Source organism: Drosophila arizonae, chromosome 2, assembly GCF_054131065.1.
Source record: "Drosophila arizonae isolate 15081-1271.41 chromosome 2, UAZ_ARI_1.0, whole genome shotgun sequence".
Classification (NCBI taxonomy): domain Eukaryota; kingdom Metazoa; phylum Arthropoda; class Insecta; order Diptera; family Drosophilidae; genus Drosophila; species Drosophila arizonae.
In genome coordinates, this window is record NC_142922.1 from 9,488,821 (window position 1) to 9,506,437 (window position 17,617).

At 40.0% G+C, this 17,617-nt stretch overlaps 1 protein-coding gene and 1 long non-coding RNA gene across 2 annotated transcripts in view; one reads left to right on the forward strand and one right to left on the reverse strand.

The window, feature by feature from the left end:
- The window catches only part of 5-HT7 (5-hydroxytryptamine receptor 7), a 62,956-nt gene that overhangs the window by 13,078 nt on the left and 32,261 nt on the right, over positions 1–17,617 (forward strand). Inside the window, exon 2 of the mRNA XM_089461950.1 lies at positions 10,242–10,294. The gene's annotated coding sequence lies outside the window, so the exon portion shown is untranslated. The remainder of the gene's footprint in view (positions 1–10,241; positions 10,295–17,617) is intronic.
- On the reverse strand, positions 4,173–4,775 carry LOC149270277 (uncharacterized). Its single transcript, XR_016271661.1, has 2 exons — positions 4,680–4,775; positions 4,173–4,470 (listed from the first exon to the last, which is right to left on the reverse strand). It is a non-coding gene; the product is annotated as an uncharacterized LOC149270277 (long non-coding RNA).

The window sequence follows — 17,617 nt, forward strand, 5'->3', positions numbered from 1 at the left end:
ACGCTGTCAGAGCACGTTGCAGGTTCTCGCGCGAATCCTCCAGCTCCGCCCCTAGGGCCATTACCTCATGTGTTCCCCTGCCTAGCTGCGCGGCATGGCCTCCTGCCCCGGCCTGGCTGCTTGTTATGAGCAGTTCACATCAATTGGCGCGTGCTAATGGCTCCAGACCATAGCACATCTACCTGCCCGGCACCGCAGCGTGTGCTTTTTCCTTTGACCTGGCATTCAATCCAGCGGCATGCCCCCATTCGCCACTTACTATCTCAAAGTTTTCTGTTCGCATCAATTTGCTGTCGTTAGCAGAAATTAAGACTCTAATTGCAACATAAGTTGAAAAGTGCACAATTTTCCAATATGTTGCCATAAATTAATTTAAAAGTCTGTTTGCCGCAAATGCATTTTCTATAGAGCTCTGACCCTAGCAGGTGCACAAGGAATTTCATTTATATAAATTCAATTTATAGAGCCAAATTTTATTACTTTTACATATAAATTTTTATAAAATCTTTGTAAAAATCTTTTTTTTTTTTTTACTTTATTTTATAACATTATTTTATAACATAAGTATACAAGTTTCCATTTTTATTTGAATCCTTTTTATACCCTGAACCCATTGAAAATGGGAAATCAGGGTATAATGGTTTTGTGAAAAGTATGTAACAGGCAGAAGGAATCATCGCAGACCCCATAAAGTATATATATTCTTGATCAGCACGACGAGCTGAGTCGATATAGCCCTGTCCGTCTGTCCGTCCGTCCGTCCGTCCGTCCGTCCGTCCGTCCGTCCGTCCGTATGAGCAAAAGGATCTCAGAAGATATAAGAGCTAGAGAGCTGAAATTTGGCATGCATACTCGTGTATACCATAGGCAGTACAAGTTTGCTTTATTTTTTCGATAACTCGTCCGATAACTTTTTTATCGAGAATAATCGAAAAATCGACATTGTTTTTTTAGCTTAATTTGAACATTTTTAGACCTGGAGACTTCAAATTTGCGTTGTATATAAAGTTAGTAGATACAAAGATTTTGTAATTTACAGATTTTGGATACCACGCCCCCTTCGCCCCCAATTTGTAAAAAACGCATTTCAAGTACTAGAGACTTGTGCTTTGAAATGTACACACATTTAAGCCATATGATTACGCTCTAAAAGTTTCATTAAGATCGTATGTCTACAAAAGAAATTATTCAACAAATAAATTCTCGTTATATTGCCCACACTGCAGTGCAGCCCAAGCGCAGCCGCTGCTAGCTGCGCAGTTTGCAGAGCGCGTGCTTATACGTGCATGTGTATGTATGTGTGCATAATAGAAGTCCAGAATGATTAGAATATCAGTTTGGAGGGTTCAGGGTATCTCCTAGTCGAGCAGTCTCGACTGGAGCCTTCTTACTTGTTTATATTTGTTATATGTAATTATTTATCAAAAAAGCTCATCACTTGATGAAATATTTAAATAATAAAAATAAAATATTTTGAATATTGAAAACTTCATTTATTATACCCTGAACCCATTGAAAATGGGAAATCAGGGTATAATGGTTTTGTGAAAAGTATGTAACAGGCAGAAGGAATCATCGCAGACCCCATAAAGTATATATATTCTTGATCAGGACGACGAGCTGAGTCGATATAGCCCTGTCCGTCTGTCCGTCCGTCCGTCCGTCCGTCCGTCCGTCCGTCCGTCCGTCCGTCCGTCCGTCCGTCCGTCCGTATGAGCAAAAGGATCTCAGAAGATATAAGAGCTAGAGAGCTGAAATTTGGCAAGCATACTCGTGTATACCATAGGCAGTACAAGTTTGCTTTATTTTTTCGATAACTCATCCGATAACTTTTTTATCGAGAATAATCGAAAAATCGACAATGTTTTTTCAGCTTATTTTGAACACTTTTAGACCTGGAGACTTCAAATTTGCGTTGTATATAAAGTTAATGGATACAAAGATTTTGTAATTTACAGATTTTGGATACCACGCCCCCTTCGCCCCCAATTTGTAAAAAACGCATTTCAAGTACTAGAGACTTGTGCTTTGAAATGTACACACATTTAAGCCATATGATTACGCTCTAAAAGTTTCATTAAGATCGTATGTCTACAAAAGAAATTATTCAACAAATAAATTCTCGTTATATTGCCCACACTGCAGTGCAGCCCAAGCGCAGCCGCTGCTAGCTGCGCAGTTTGCAAAGCGCGTGCTTATACGTGCATGTGTATGTATGTGTGCATAAAAGAAGTCCAGAATGATTAGAATATCAGTTTGGAGGGTTCAGGGTATCTCCTAGTCGAGCAGTCTCGACTGGAGCCTTCTTACTTGTTTTTTTTATACCCTGAACCCATTGAAAATGGGAAATCAGGGTATAATGGTTTTGTGAAAAGTATGTAACAGGCAGAAGGAATCATCGCAGACCCCATAAAGTATATATATTCTTGATCAGGACGACGAGCTGAGTCGATATAGCCCTGTCCGTCTGTCCGTCCGTCCGTATGAGCAAAAGGATCTCAGAAGATATAAGAGCTAGAGAGCTGAAATTTGGCAAGCATACTCGTGTATACCATAGGCAGTACAAGTTTGCTTTATTTTTTCGATAACTCATCCGATAACTTTTTTATCGAGAATAATCGAAAAATCGACAATGTTTTTTCAGCTTATTTTGAACACTTTTAGACCTGGAGACTTCAAATTTGCGTTGTATATAAAGTTAATGGATACAAAGATTTTGTAATTTACAGATTTTGGATACCACGCCCCCTTCGCCCCCAATTCGTAAAAAACGCATTTCAAGTACTAGAGACTTGTGCTTTGAAATGTACACACATTTAAGCCATATGATTACGCTCTAAAAGTTTCATTAAGATCGTATGTCTACAAAAGAAATTATTCAACAAATAAATTCTCGTTATATTGCCCACACTGCAGTGCAGCCCAAGCGCAGCCGCTGCTAGCTGCGCAGTTTGCAAAGCGCGTGCTTATACGTGCATGTGTATGTATGTGTGCATAAAAGAAGTCCAGAATGATTAGAATATCAGTTTGGAGGGTTCAGGGTATCTCCTAGTCGAGCAGTCTCGACTGGAGCCTTCTTACTTGTTTTTATTTTTATTTATTTTTTTTTTTTTTGTGAATTTTAGATTTTGCTTGTCATTCATCGCCAAACATCTTAAGGGTATATTCCAGTCCGTCACATTATACATCATTTCACTCACCTTTTCCATTGCGTATTTTCCATTTTATGTTTCGTTTCTTCCTTTGAGTTCGGTTTTTCGCTTCCGGTGTGTACGCCTCGCTTATCAGCGTATTTTCTGTTTACAGTTCTCAGTTCTCAGTGCCCAAGCTCCTCGACGAGTCGCTGCTGCTGCTAAGACACAGGACTTGGCGTATGCTCCTCCTTTGGCTGGCTCTGTCGTGGTTGCTTGGCTTGGCTGTGTTTTGCATGTCATGCGCTTGTTTGTTTTGTGTGTTCCTTCCGTTTTCAATTTCTTGTTCGTTCGCTGTATCTTTCTATTTTTATTCAACTTGTATGCTCGCACACACACACACACACACACATACATATATGTATATAGATGAATATAGTTCATGTGACATTTGTTGCCATACTCTGGCTAAGCCACCCCCTCAGACAACATGCAACGTGTTGTGGCTTACAGTCAGAGAGACTATGGCCGCCTCTTGCTGGTCGGTTCGGTTGCTGGCCAGGTCTTGCAGCTCTTTTATGTGTGCCAAGGCTCCGTCTTTTGTTTCGTCTTGCAATTACTTTTCGCCAGCACAAGAAATTAATTTCTTAGTGATCTGCTTTTGTTGCAGCTATTTGACAAATCGCAGGCGGGGCCCCGCTGCAGCTGGCTTTAAAATTCAAGAGTTTGCCTCATGGCTGGACATATTGTGTGATTTAAGGCCTTTGTTTATTTGCGCCTCATGCGTAAGGCCATGGATTAATAGAAATCTAATTTAATTTATGGCCATAATACGTACACGTTCCACACAGCTCAGATACAAAGCAAATATTTGCTCAACATATATCACATACATCTTGCATTTTAATTGAAATACCCAAACGCCAGGTCCACTTAAAGAGCGAGGGGTCACATTCCCATTCACATTCACGTTCACATTCACATTCACGTTCACGTTAGCAGCAGTCACTCGGAAGTAACATGGAATCATTAAGTCATACATATTAAACACATTAATTTATTGATTTTCCATATACGTGAAAATACTACACACACTCGCACACACACCCCCGTGGCTCTCTGCTCACTGTTGAACTTTCATAAACTTCCGCTTTGCTGGTTCTGTGTCTTCTCAGATCCCATCAATAAAATATATGCGAGGGACCTGCGTGGCCGGCACCAAAGCCGAGACCCCATAACGCAACATAACAAATTCATAATAATTGAAACGACCATCATAAAGGGAGCCCACTGTGCGCTCCCGCTCGACCGCAGCAAATAGAAATGTATGCGTGCTGCTCTGCCGAAAATAAATCAACAAAAACAAATAACGATAAATGTATGGATACAACAATTGATTTTCATTATGTGCCTTTAGTTGAAAAAAAGGCGAACATGTTGTTTATATCTACGGCTAAGAGATCTAATGAAATATGTGCCTCCCAATTGGATTATATTTTGCCCTAATAAATATTTACAGCTGTGAATATTTTATAAAAAAAAACTTACGTTTCAAATTTATGAAGTGACAGTTTTGTAATCTACGACCTATTATTCCTCTCATTATTTTTGGAAGTCACAGAGTGTAAGAAATAACAAATCATCTTAAAGTCAAACTAATTTTCTTTTATGCCTGCCTCTAATATTCTCTCTTCGATAAATATTTGAGCTCGTGTTGTCATGCGCCCATCTCAAGTGGGAAAGTGGCTGGGGGTCAAGTCAAGTGATTGACGCAACCACAGGAGGCAGAGTCTTAGGCAACATGGACAGACAGCGCCATTGGCGCCTTAATGGACCATTGACAATTATAAGGCTAGTAAATCCTGTCGCCATGGGATGTGCCATGCGGAGGGCAGGAAAAACAAACATCGTATTGTCATGTGCACAAGTCGGATAGTTCAAGTTGCCAACAGACTGAGCCTGAGACTGAGCTGGAGACAATGCTGCGTGGGCGTGGGACGTAGGGCGTGGAACGTGGAACATGGGTCAGTGTCATGTGCTGACAGCTGGTGCGATCCCGATTGCAAATTATTCAATTAAAATCGTACTATTACGAGTATTAAACTCGATGCGACAACTGTCAGACACACGCACACCCACACACACTCACACACGCGCACGCACACACACTCGCACTCGCACTCGCACTCGCAATCAATGTCAACACACGGACACTTGCAGCTGACTCTAAGGGAATTTGCACATTTATTCAGCAGAATAAATGCGTATGTGTGTGATTGTAACGTCCTTGGCTAGAGCCGTTATACGGCCGGCGTCCATCGTCCTAGCCATAGTACTAAGACACACATAAATGTCAGCTACAAGATTTGATAGCCCCGGGTTAAGACTAAGCACTAAGCGTATGCGTGTCAAAGCTCTAGGCGAAGGGGGGTAAGTGTATATCCATCTCTCTCTCTCTCACTCTCACTCTCTCTCTATCTATCTTCCTCTGTGTATGTGTATTTGTGCATGTTTGTGTAGTTAAATGTAGAAGCAGTTAGTTGGCTATCATCTCTGCATGGCTGCGCCTCAGCTCGAGTCCCCATCGGAGGAGAGCTTGCTAGAAAATGTACCAAACTTAACCCAACGATGAAAATTGTTCTCCATTACGGAAATTGGCAGCTGAACTTTTATTATGTACTTTGGGGAAAAGAACATTACTTAGACTAAGTCTGCCTAATTTTACATTATGCATTTTCAATGCGCTAGAATACTCATTAAATAGCTCTCGATAGGCTAGGCTGGTACAGCTCAATATTCTTTCAATTTGTACAGAGATGAACGAAAATTTGGAGTTTTTAATTCATATGTTACTCAATGAACTTTTTTTTTACATATTGTATTCACTGATGACTAGAATCGTAGTGCTTTAGGTATATTTTTTAGCTGAGATAAATGTAGTAATATATCACTTTAAATGGCCAGACAGACAAACCATTAAATACCCCCAAGGGGTAGCTAATGTGTTTACAAAATTTTGTATAATTATTGAATGCAAATCTATTGAAGTTAAACAAATACATAATTATTACTTAGGGGTTACTAATAAGTCATACACTCTAAATATAATTCTTTATTGTACATAATCTGTACTAGCTCCAATTCGCACTTCTGTATTGTAAGAAGATACTGAATAAAATTCATTTGTACGCGAAGACTCACGCATTTATCAAAAGACTCCCACATAGAAGAAGATGCAAAATACTCAAAAGGTTATATCCATCAAGCTTACCTAATTGCTTCATTTAATTTGTCTCTCAAGAAATGAAATTCTCCTTGACTTCATCTAAAATGCCTCGACTGGAGACAGCTTCTCTATCAAAATGTAGGGTACTCCTTAGTCGAGCACTCTGGACTCTCTAATTTTGTATACTTTAAAAATTAGTTTTAGCAGAGTTTTCCCCTCTCTCTTTCTCTCTCTCTTTCTCTTATGCATGTACTTTACACAGTCTCTACAAATTAGGCACTGTGCAACAAGAACACGTATTATGTGCCACAGAGTGTTCACTTAATAGTGGCTGCCCCATGCTGCACCTGCTCTGCTCTGTTGCTGATATTGCCCCATCTGACAGCGTTTTAAGAGGTTCACATGTGGCTGCCACAGAGAGGACTGTTTGTTGCCCCCGAAATGAACTTTTGCATAGAATGTTTAGCTGCGGCGGCAGTTGCAGCTGTGCCCCATGGCCACTAAGTGGCGCACAGCCTCGCTGGTCCCGGCTCCCCGCTCAAGTGTTGGCCGCCCCACGTCCAAGTGGGCCCTGCCCACACCTGTGCGGCCGACTGCCTGCTGAGTGCTGATATTGTATGTGTGGGGCGGCTTTTAACTTGGCCTTCGCTTCAAATTTTATGGCTTGAGTTGAAAAGAACATTTTGTGAGCTGGTCCTTCGTTTTGGCCTGAATGCCAGTGTCGCGTGTAGCGTAATCGATATTCGTGGGTTTGTTTGCTTCTCCCTGCTCCCGGAGCTGCGTGTCTGTGTGCTGTTTATTAGCTACCCATTGACCATCTACCGATAAATTCAATATCTTTTATTTGCACAATTTTCCAGTTGCTCGCCTGCTGTCCGCCGGCGTTGGCTCCAGTTAAACTTACGTAATGTTTGCATTCATGTTTTTTTTTTTTCTTTTGCTGTTCCCTCTATAGTTAGAAAACTCTCTGCCTGCCACACTACCTGAAATTCGATTTGCACGCGCTCTGGTCTGAGCCACAGACTCGTGTATGTGTATGTAAGCAACCGCAATTCCATTCACACTTTGTCGCTGGGCGGTGTGAAAAATACGGCTTAACAGTACATTTACTCAAGAATTTATGTGTTTATAAACAGTATGTGAGCGGGTGTGTGTGTAGGCGTGTATGTGTGTGTGTGTGTATTTGTGACCAGCAACCATCTGAATGGTTCACCATGTGCTGAATGCTCTGCTGGAATGCGTACAATGCGCTTAGAGCTGCGATATATTATTCAATTTGCGCCACAGACGACTGAAACTCGCTGGTTTAGCCGAACAAAGTCGGACTTATGTACCGAAATGCTATGTAAATTTAATGCAAACAATGCATACGGAATACACGTTCGGCAGAGCTGACTCTCAGGGCGTCGTTCGAGAATTTCACATTCAATTTCAATGGCATCAAAAACGATTCTGCAACAGTGTAAACTAAGCGCATTAAAACTAATATTTGCATAGGTATTCATATTAATGCTCTTATATAAAACTATAATTGATTATCCGATATTACTTATCGGATTACAATGAAATTCTTCACATATATAATTCACATGTTTGAATATTTGTCATTTTAATGCAAATTAATAATCTTATGCATATCCGTCATTATGAAGTTAATCCGAATTTGAAGAATTTTTTAAAGCTCTATATTTAACATATTCATTAAAATGATACGTAATATACATAATATATAAAGACTTTCGAGATATAATTTAGTTACCGATGATTATTTGAAATAAACTCTATCTACTGATCTGATTTGATAGTGCTACTTATATCAGGCGAACTATATAAATCAAATCAGCTCTACTGATCAAGAGTATTCTTCATTATATATGCTCATCTGCATATTACAAATATTTTATTTAGACTTTTATGCTGTTGATTTATATATTCAATGCATGCAGAGTATGTAAATTTGTGGATTATATGTATTTGATTAGATGAGCACTTAATCTGCACTCCAAACGTTTGTTTATCAGTGTGTGCTTTAGATTAAACTATCAATATTAAATACTGCACTAAAAATGTTTACACTTCCACCTGCATAATTTCACCGTATAACATTTTCATGGCTGACAGACGGCGTGGTTTGGCAGTCAGCTTTGTTCTAAATTTCATTGGATGTGGCAGCAATCTTTGCATGAAATATGCAAATTGTCATCCTTATTTTGCCGCTGTAATGCTTAATGTATTTGCATTTGCTGTTGGGTTAATCTAGCTCTACGTCGAGCGCATGCCAACAAATTGATATTATCGGCTTTTATTTTCGACACGACACCCAGCATTTGCTTAAGCGAGTTTTATCTATTCGCATTTGGTTGCGGCATCAATTATTGAATATACACGCTGCAGTGCCAGCTAGCGGCTGTCCCTGTTAACCTTCCCCTCCATTGAAAGCATTTAATTTGCAATTTCAGTGCGCTAAACGCGCATGGGGCGAGCGGAGAGATCGTTGCACATCGTTGAGTGTGGGGCGTGCAATTTATGCGAAATCACGTATTCCATGACATAAAAAACTATAAATAATGCAGTAGCCGAAATGCATTTGGGGCTGAGTGGGCGGCTGTGTGAGCGTGAATGCCTGTGCGTCTGCGTGTGTGTGTGTGTGTGTGATTCTAGATATATTGCATGTGCGATGGATATGTGAAAATACATAAAAATGCAATATAATGTAAAGACTTGCAAGCCCCAAGCTGATGCAAAGACATTTCTCTGCTAATGTCCAGTTATCGATGGATGTGTGTCAGGTCGTGAGTGAGTGTGTGGGTGTATAAAAAATGTATTGGATGGGACTCAATGTCATCGACTGCTGTCACTCCGAGCACACTTCAATTATATATATGTGTGTGTGTGTATGTGTGGGTATACGCCCACACACATATACTTTGACCCGTTGCTCTGAGGCCTGTGCTAATCTTTTTTATGGCTCGCTCCGCCCCTAGTTCTGGCCTTGGTCTGACGAGTTACTTCCTCGCACTCGACTTGGGGTTACCGAGATTCAATAAAAGATATTTTTGAATTGCTGCCAACGTCAATGGCAGCAGCAACAGCAATAGCAACAGCAACGACAACGACAGCGGCAATGCCAACAGCAACAGTAACAGCAACGGCTGTAGGCCACGAATATCTGTTTGGCACTTCAATTTTATACAACAGTTTCGGCAGGGCTGGTAGATGGTAACTAGTAGCTGGTGGCTGAGCTCAGTCGAGCTGAGCTGAGTGGCACTTCGCTCAGAGTTTATTAGGTTCATCAAATGCTGTCAGCAGTCAACATATGTGACTTTATTTGGGTCGTTCCCATCGCAGCCAAGTGGCCAACCACGCCCACCAAGTGGCCCAGCCTATAGTTAACCAACAAGAACAAGAACAACAACAACAACAATAACAAACCATCAGATAAAAATCAACCATATTGTTGTTTTGACCTTGGCGCAAACTGTTTGATACTCGTTCTGAAATACTTTAGTTAACTCATAGGGAAAATTTTCAATCATAATACTATTTATTGAGTTTGAATAAAGTGGAATATGGGGTTAAGGGATAGAAGAAAATGTAGCTTAAGGGACTTACATTTATCTCAAAGTTGCATGGGGCTTACATTTTGTGGATCAAGCAAATGCTGAAATCTTGAAACACAGACTAACGGAATTTTAAGGGTATAAAATAATAAAAATGTTAAAACTTTCCAGCTTACTCATAAGCATTCAATAAATCAAGTTTATTTTCATGACTAAACTGAATAAGATATTATAAAATAAAAATGCAAAGTTTTAAATTCCAACCACAAATAGACTCCATATGAATTTAAATTTAATCATGTTTCTTTATCGCCCTTTTTGCAGCCCCTTTGGAGAGTGAAAGTAACTCGAGCTGAAAGCCACTTGCGGGAATTGGGGTAAGTGCGGCATTTTTGGCTATGAATTATTTGATTTGTGAAAAACTCAACTGTGTAGAAATTTTGACTTTAGATTAGGCGATAAAAATGCGCATTAAGCTGTCTGGAAGAGATAAGTTCATATGAATTTATTGACATTTGTATGCGGATTGCTGGTCAGCTCTCTGGGGCTACATTTCGGCTACCCTATCCTATGGATATGCATACATACATATACATATATGTATGTGTGTGCATAAAAGTGCACAAATATATTTTTTATTCTTTTTTCCATGGGCCGCCAAGTGGGCAGTCAGGCATGAAAAGGCCAACATCCGCTGCGGCTAATGTGCTGTCATTTGTATTTTGGGTGTTTGTGTTTGACTGGATTGTTGTACCTTTGTGGCATATCAGAGCGAACGAAGCCAAAAAATACATAAATAAATGAGTTACGTGCTGGGGATTTGCAATCGATTGTCGGGCTTTTCTTTTGTCATAATCAATCCTGGGCCAATGATTTATGCAAACAAATTTCGGGCTTTCAGCGAACACGAAAATAGTGAAAATGAAAAAAAAAGGAGAAGAAAAGCAGTATTGAATTTAAATCGAAGCTGGCGCTGTCTGCAGAGCGTTTTAGCCCTTGCGGTTGTGCTTCAAAAATTTGTATAATAATACCCTGTAAATGGCCAGCAAGTTGGGTAGGTTGCTGGGTGCCGAATGAATGTAATTGGGGAAATATATTTGGACGATAGATGATATGATGAGATGATATATAACATAGATAAGCTTATTAGTTTATGAATACAAATCTCTAGTCTCCTCCTCACATTCACCGGGTAGCAATGAGCAGTGATATTTCCGCTTGTACCTCTCTAATTGTTGTTGGTTTGTTGTTCTTTTGGCTGCAGCTTTGTTGTGGTCAGACATCGTTTTTTTGGTCAATTATTCAAACCAAAGCAAGTGCTGCCGTTGCCCGGCGGTTGCGGTTACAGCAACCAGAGCTCTCTGCAGAGAGGACTCAGATGACCGAGGCCGCTGTTTGCACGGGGTATGTCGTACTGTGGAACAACCAGGCAGCGAACGATAACATTTAAATGGCTTCCAGCATGTGGCACACGGATGGCCTGTGACGCTTCAAGTGCTCGCAAATGGCATAAACCAAGTGAACGTGTAAAAAGTGTTGCTCGCTTAGCAGTCAGTGGCTCCTCAACAGGTTTTGCGAGTTAAGCTTGCTTCAAGCCAGCTCAAGCCAGTTCATTATGCGATTCGGGTTTGTTTACACAGGTTCTCCATTCATTTGATGTGTATGTGCCTGTCTATGTGTGTGTGTGTGTGTGTGTGCGTGTCCTGTAGCTGTTTACAAAGGTGTCGGTCATGCAGACGGTCGATGGTCAGTCGACTGCAGACCGCAGTAGACAAGCTAGTCGCATCCTGTGACCGCATCCTGTCGCCGGCAGCCCAGCAGCCCGCCTGTTTGCCTGTCAGCCGCCTGCCCGTCGTCTGCCCGCCTTCTGTCAAATGTACTTTACAGCTTCAGCTTCAGCTGTAGAGCCGGACCTTCCTTTGTCCGCCCTTCGGTGCGCCGTCCCCTTGGCAGCAGCTCCTGGGCTCCATTGTTCACTGATGACGCGCCTCAGCATTCATATGACTTTTATGGCCGGCTCTGGGGTAAGGCATTTTGACGCCAGAACGAAGCCGTGTCAGCCATCCAAGCTGGCTAACGAAGCATAAACTAAGCGCTCTTTTAATGTTACTGCAAGTGTGCTGTGACTATGTCTGTATGCAGGTTCAAAAGAAATCAAGCGTAATGAAGCCCACAAGCAGCCCAAGCAGCCCAGCCGCACTTATTCAGCAAAATTGCAAAGCTGGCACAAGTTCATGTTTATGTTCTCATTCGCATGCCAAGACTCTTGAATGCATTGTTGTTGTGCTCGGAGGAAACTGAAGCAGATGATAATAGATGCGCGTGCACTGCTGGTCGACAACTACTCAGCAGAGGTCGAGACTTGCCAATTGGGTGCTTCAGAATGGGTAAATGAGCTACGCCAAGTAATCCACTCGATGTCCAATTAGCGCCCGGCTATTTGGCCTCAAGCGCTTTTCGACTCTTTATTAGCTCGCAGAAAGCCAGTCAAGGGCCGAATTAAAGAGATTTTCCGCTTCTAATTGATTTTTGAATGTGACTGCTAAGATGCCAGCAAAGGGTTAGGCAAAGGAAAACTTCGTTAAATAGGGGGCGCCAAATCGGAAAAGTTTGCTCTCTCTAAACTCTAGCAAATGGAGATTAAAAGAACGCTGTTTACAAAATTTAATCAGCAAAAATTAAAAGGATTTCATAGCAGAAAAAATAAATATTCATTTTTAATTAATATGCATATAAAGTCCATGCCACATGGCTCTCAGCATTTGTTAATTATTACTTTTAGTACAAATGCCACTAGCCATGTTTACATATGGCTGCGCACCTGAATCGTTAAATGAAAGTACCACAGGGCGAATGCTTATTATTATTATCATTATTGCTGTTGTTGTTTATGTGTGCATTATTGCGGTACAACAGAGAAGATAAAAAAGAAAACAACAATGGCATTCAAAGCTAACATCTAATTGCTATCAAAATGTGTAAGAGACAACAATGATTTGAACCAGATCAAGATCCTGAACCAGCGCCAAGAACCAGCCACTGAGAAAAAAACAGGGAAAATCAAAAGCAAGACATAAAATAACTGCAGGAAATGATGTGACGTGACGCGCGGCTTTTGTTTATATTGTCTGTTGGTGTAGTTTTTGTTGCTGTTCTTGTTCTTCATCTTCTTCTGCTTCTTTAGCTGCTGCCCTTTACGGTGCACAACAGCGACAACCGCAATAACAACAATAAGAACAAACCCTTATAGCAATAACAAAATAACTTTCACAACAAAGGTAGGCAGTAGCCGCAGTAGGAGTGAGAGAGAGTGAGGGAGACACACGCTTCGCCATTGCCCTTTGCTTTCTCTTTCATTTTAGTGATTTTTTTTGTTTATGAAATCTTACATTATTCTGCTTGTGGCACGTTCTGCAGCGCTGTCTACACAGAGTGTATGTCCTGTGACTGACTGCTTATTAAAATACAGCTTAGGGCAGTTTAAATATCAATATGTGCTGCCCGAATGGAAAGTGTGGCCTTTTACAGATATCTTTGCAGATATGCAAATGCGAAGAGCTAGCAAATAGCTTCTACTGCAGCTGAAGTATGATAAGAAGCTGAACAAGCCGAAAAAAATCAAATTACAATTCAGATTATATATCTCGTTAATAGCAATCTTTAACAAGTTTTATAGCTAGCGCTTCTTACAGCTGTTTAAACTGGAAAACTAATTGGATATTATCAAGCTCAAGGTCAAACAAATTACATTTTTAATATCTTCATTCCAATCAAAAAAAAAAAAAAAAAAAAAAAAAAAAAAAAAAAAAAAAAAAAAAAAAATGCAAATAAATTAGAATTAACTTAACATATAAAAAGAACCAATTTAATCGATGCATTTCAGTTCTAATTATTATCATTCTTTATGGCTTTTATTATTATTATTTTTTTTTGTTTCATTTTTTTTTTTTTTTTCAGTTTATTGCTCAGTTCTATTATAACTCACTGACTCAATTAATCTATATGCATTGTGGATTATGAATCATGACATCAGTTTCATAATCTTAAGCATTGAAATTATCATTATAAAAATTGTTATCAGCTTAGAGTGCACATTGAACCGGCTAGGTAACAAAATATTATCACACTCTTTGATTTCTGAATGGATGTTTGTTTTGATTTTCGATGAGCTCATTTTAGTTAAACTGAAAGCGAAGTCAAAACAAACGCATAAACATTTATGCGCTGCCTTAAAGTATTTGCCAGCGGCATTCCATTGCTCTCTCAATCGTCTGCCAAGAGCGCCAAGTATGGCCAAGTGTCTTTTGGCCATTAAATAAGCATATTTGCGCACATTTTGATGCCTTTGTGGCATTACGTTAACAAGTAGACAGCTTACATCTAATGCCTTTTGCACATTTGCACACACACACACCTACACACATATATGCAAGCGACTAACCATAGTTGTTTTTTTGGGTCAATTTCAATAAAGCACTCGACGTATTCGATTGATTTTAATACGCACTCGAAATAAATTTGAGAAATTTTTGCTTGTGTGCGACACTTTTTAGGCGTTATCAAAGCGATTTAAAAACAATTACACTTCTGACTTTAATGGCGCATGCTTTTGATGGCGGCAATAACAAGAGCAAAATCAAGTCAGTTCGACTAGAAGTGATCCCTTTAAAAATACCCTGTAAATTGATACTGAGGCATCTAGAAATATTGTCGATTTTAGCTGTGTGCACTGATCAAGACTTTCTCTAAGCCTGTTATTTCAGTTACTTACCATAACTTGCTTAGTTTACGGGGTATACCTCTCCATAGCAAAGTTTTTATGTAAGCCTTTTGCACATTTTCCGCGCACTTGCTCACCCGTATAGAGAGAGAGACAGAGAGAGAGAGAGAGAGAAAGAGAGAGAGAGAGCGAGAGGGAGCTAAATAATCGCATCTGCTGTTGGCAGCCGCAGAAAACTTTCATTTGTTTACACGGGCCTCGGTGCCTGCTGCCCGGATAACCACATCAAAAATAACGCGAAAGAAAGAAACGAATAACAAAGCATAAAAAATGTTTAAATTGATTTTTAAAAATTTTTTAAATAAACAAAATGCTGTATAGCTCAGCGTATTTATTTAGCGTAAAATAAATTTACTTTAATTTTCTTCTTATATTCTTGCTTTATTTTAATTTAAAAATCTGCCTAAATGGCAGCTGTCTTAAAGCTGTGCCGAGTGCTGAGCACTGAGCACGTCGAGGTGCTGGCTAATGGTCGGCTTTATTAACATGATTGCCACGCCTACACACACGCACACACACATGCACAAAGACAGCGGGCATGAGAGAAGAAAGCTTATCAATGAATCACCAAAGCATGTGATTGATGATTTGATGTGACGAGTGTGCGTGTGTGTGCGTATGTGTGTGCTGGTGGGTGTGGCAGCCAGTAAGCATATACTTAACTGAGTATCTGTGTTTGTAATTGTGCGTGTGTGAGTCTGTGTGTGGCACGTTCGAAATGTGGCTTCCATAGCTGGGATTAGGCGCCAGGAGCCGGCCTAACAGTCTGACAGCAGCCATATGTGTGCGTGTATAAAAGTGTGTGTGTCCCTCTCTCTCCATCTCTCTCCATCTTCCTCTCTCCCTGTGTGTGTGGCGATCCCCTCATCAGTTGGCTGAAGACAGATTAAAAGTGAAGAGCTTACAAAAATGCTGGCAGCATAAGGCTCTAGTTGGCCCCACATACTAACCTAACATACACTAACTTAGACGAGGGTTAGCATAGCTTTATTGTTGTGTTTGGGTCATGCCAGTCCGTATATGGAATATGTTTATAACAGTCATAACGTAATATAGCCTTGGCAGTCGCATCTAATTGAATTTTTTGAGAGACACCTACGTTTTTATTAAAGAGTAAAACGACAATATTTAGCGCTTGACATAAATGTGAGATGAGTTCTTATCGTAAACGCTTAAAATATCAAAACATTAAATGGATTGTAATTCCCGTTAACAAGAGAATTTCCGCTTCGTTGGCTTCATTTCACGCTGATGCTGTTTGCCGTACCTGTTTGCCTAACCGGCAGCGGCAGGCGTCATCAGCAGCAGCTGCCTCCACGAGGCTCCCCGCTCTGGCATTGTGTGTGTGTGATAGACCAAAATGTTTACACATACGCGCGATTTTCTTTTAACAATTCATCAAATGCGCTAAGCGGGCGCAAAAAAAAACTTTGACACTCGACGTTTGTGTTTGACTATGTGTGTGTGTGTATGCAAAACGAGCGGGGGCTGGTTTGAGTATGTGTGTGTGTGTGTGCAGGCATGGCCAAAGTTTGACAACGTCAGCAGCCCCTGTTCCGCACACAGCCAACCATGGCATATCAATCATCGACAAAACTGCGTGAATGCTGCCCGCAGCCTCACTGCTGCTTGTTGTGGGTGTGTATGTGTGCGCGAGAGTGTGTGTGTTTAGCTTTAAAATATTTATTTTACTTTGCGCTTTGCCTTGAGCGTTGCAGAAGACTAAATACAATAACTCAAATTGATTTTGCAGGTAGTGAGAGCTGAGCACACACAGACCCACACAAACTCACACACTTACAAACACATACATAGAGAGACAACAAATAATTGCAAGCCTCGACACGCATTATTTATGTGTCAGCTCTGTTATGATGGGCATGGCGTTGGGTGCTTGGCAAAAGGTGGCAATTAGTTAAAGGTTTCGAGGTATACAAATATACATACATACATACATACATATATGTTTGATTTAATGGGAAACGATTTCAAGAAGACAAACCTTTGTGGCATGTGTCCTGATGTGCAGGCCAAGTATCTCCATTTGCTTACTGAAGGTTGAATGTCGTTTAGCTTGCAGAATATGATAGATGGCGATCAATGGCAATATTCAGTAATAAATATTGCCTTACATTTGCTTTATTATAAATATTTGAAATAAATGAAAATATTATTTCTGCACATCAAGTATACGCAGGGCAAGTCAGAGATCAGCAGCTAAATAACTTTTAAATAAATAATATTTATTTTTTAATACACTTTTGCTTAACACTTCTTATCAGAATTTCATATGAGTTGAGCTTGTTATTTGAGTTATCATATCAATTGAAATGAATAAAGTACTTTAGACATTTATTATTACATTATATTTTCTCGATAATATACAAATTTATATACCTATATTATTTACAATAATATATATATTTTTTTATACATCGCGTTCTATATACACATGCCTCTCAAAACATATTTGATTCATTTTGTTTGCACATCACGTATACGTCCTGTGGCACGCGTATATTTACGTCAGTTTTGCTGTTTAATAGGCAAACTAAAACCGCATAGCATGTAATTAAATTACAATTATGTGCACTAGATTTGAAAAAGAATATTTAACGCGGAATTTGTTCATTTAATTAGGTGTCGCAAAACAAATTCTGTTCGGCATTTGGCCTCAAGCGTTGGCGCCTGAATAAACGGATTGTTAATATTTATATAGCTATTTAGTAATTGGCTGGCAGCAGGGCAAGTGCAGCAGATAATTGATAGGTTAAGGGCTTAGGGCATGCGGAATTGATTATATTTATGTAAATTAATTGAATAAACACGCCAGTGGCTTGCAAACTGTTGCATCACGCACCTCCCATATATCAAAATATAATAAAATAATAGATAAAATGCCAGGGCTCAGAGCTGCAAA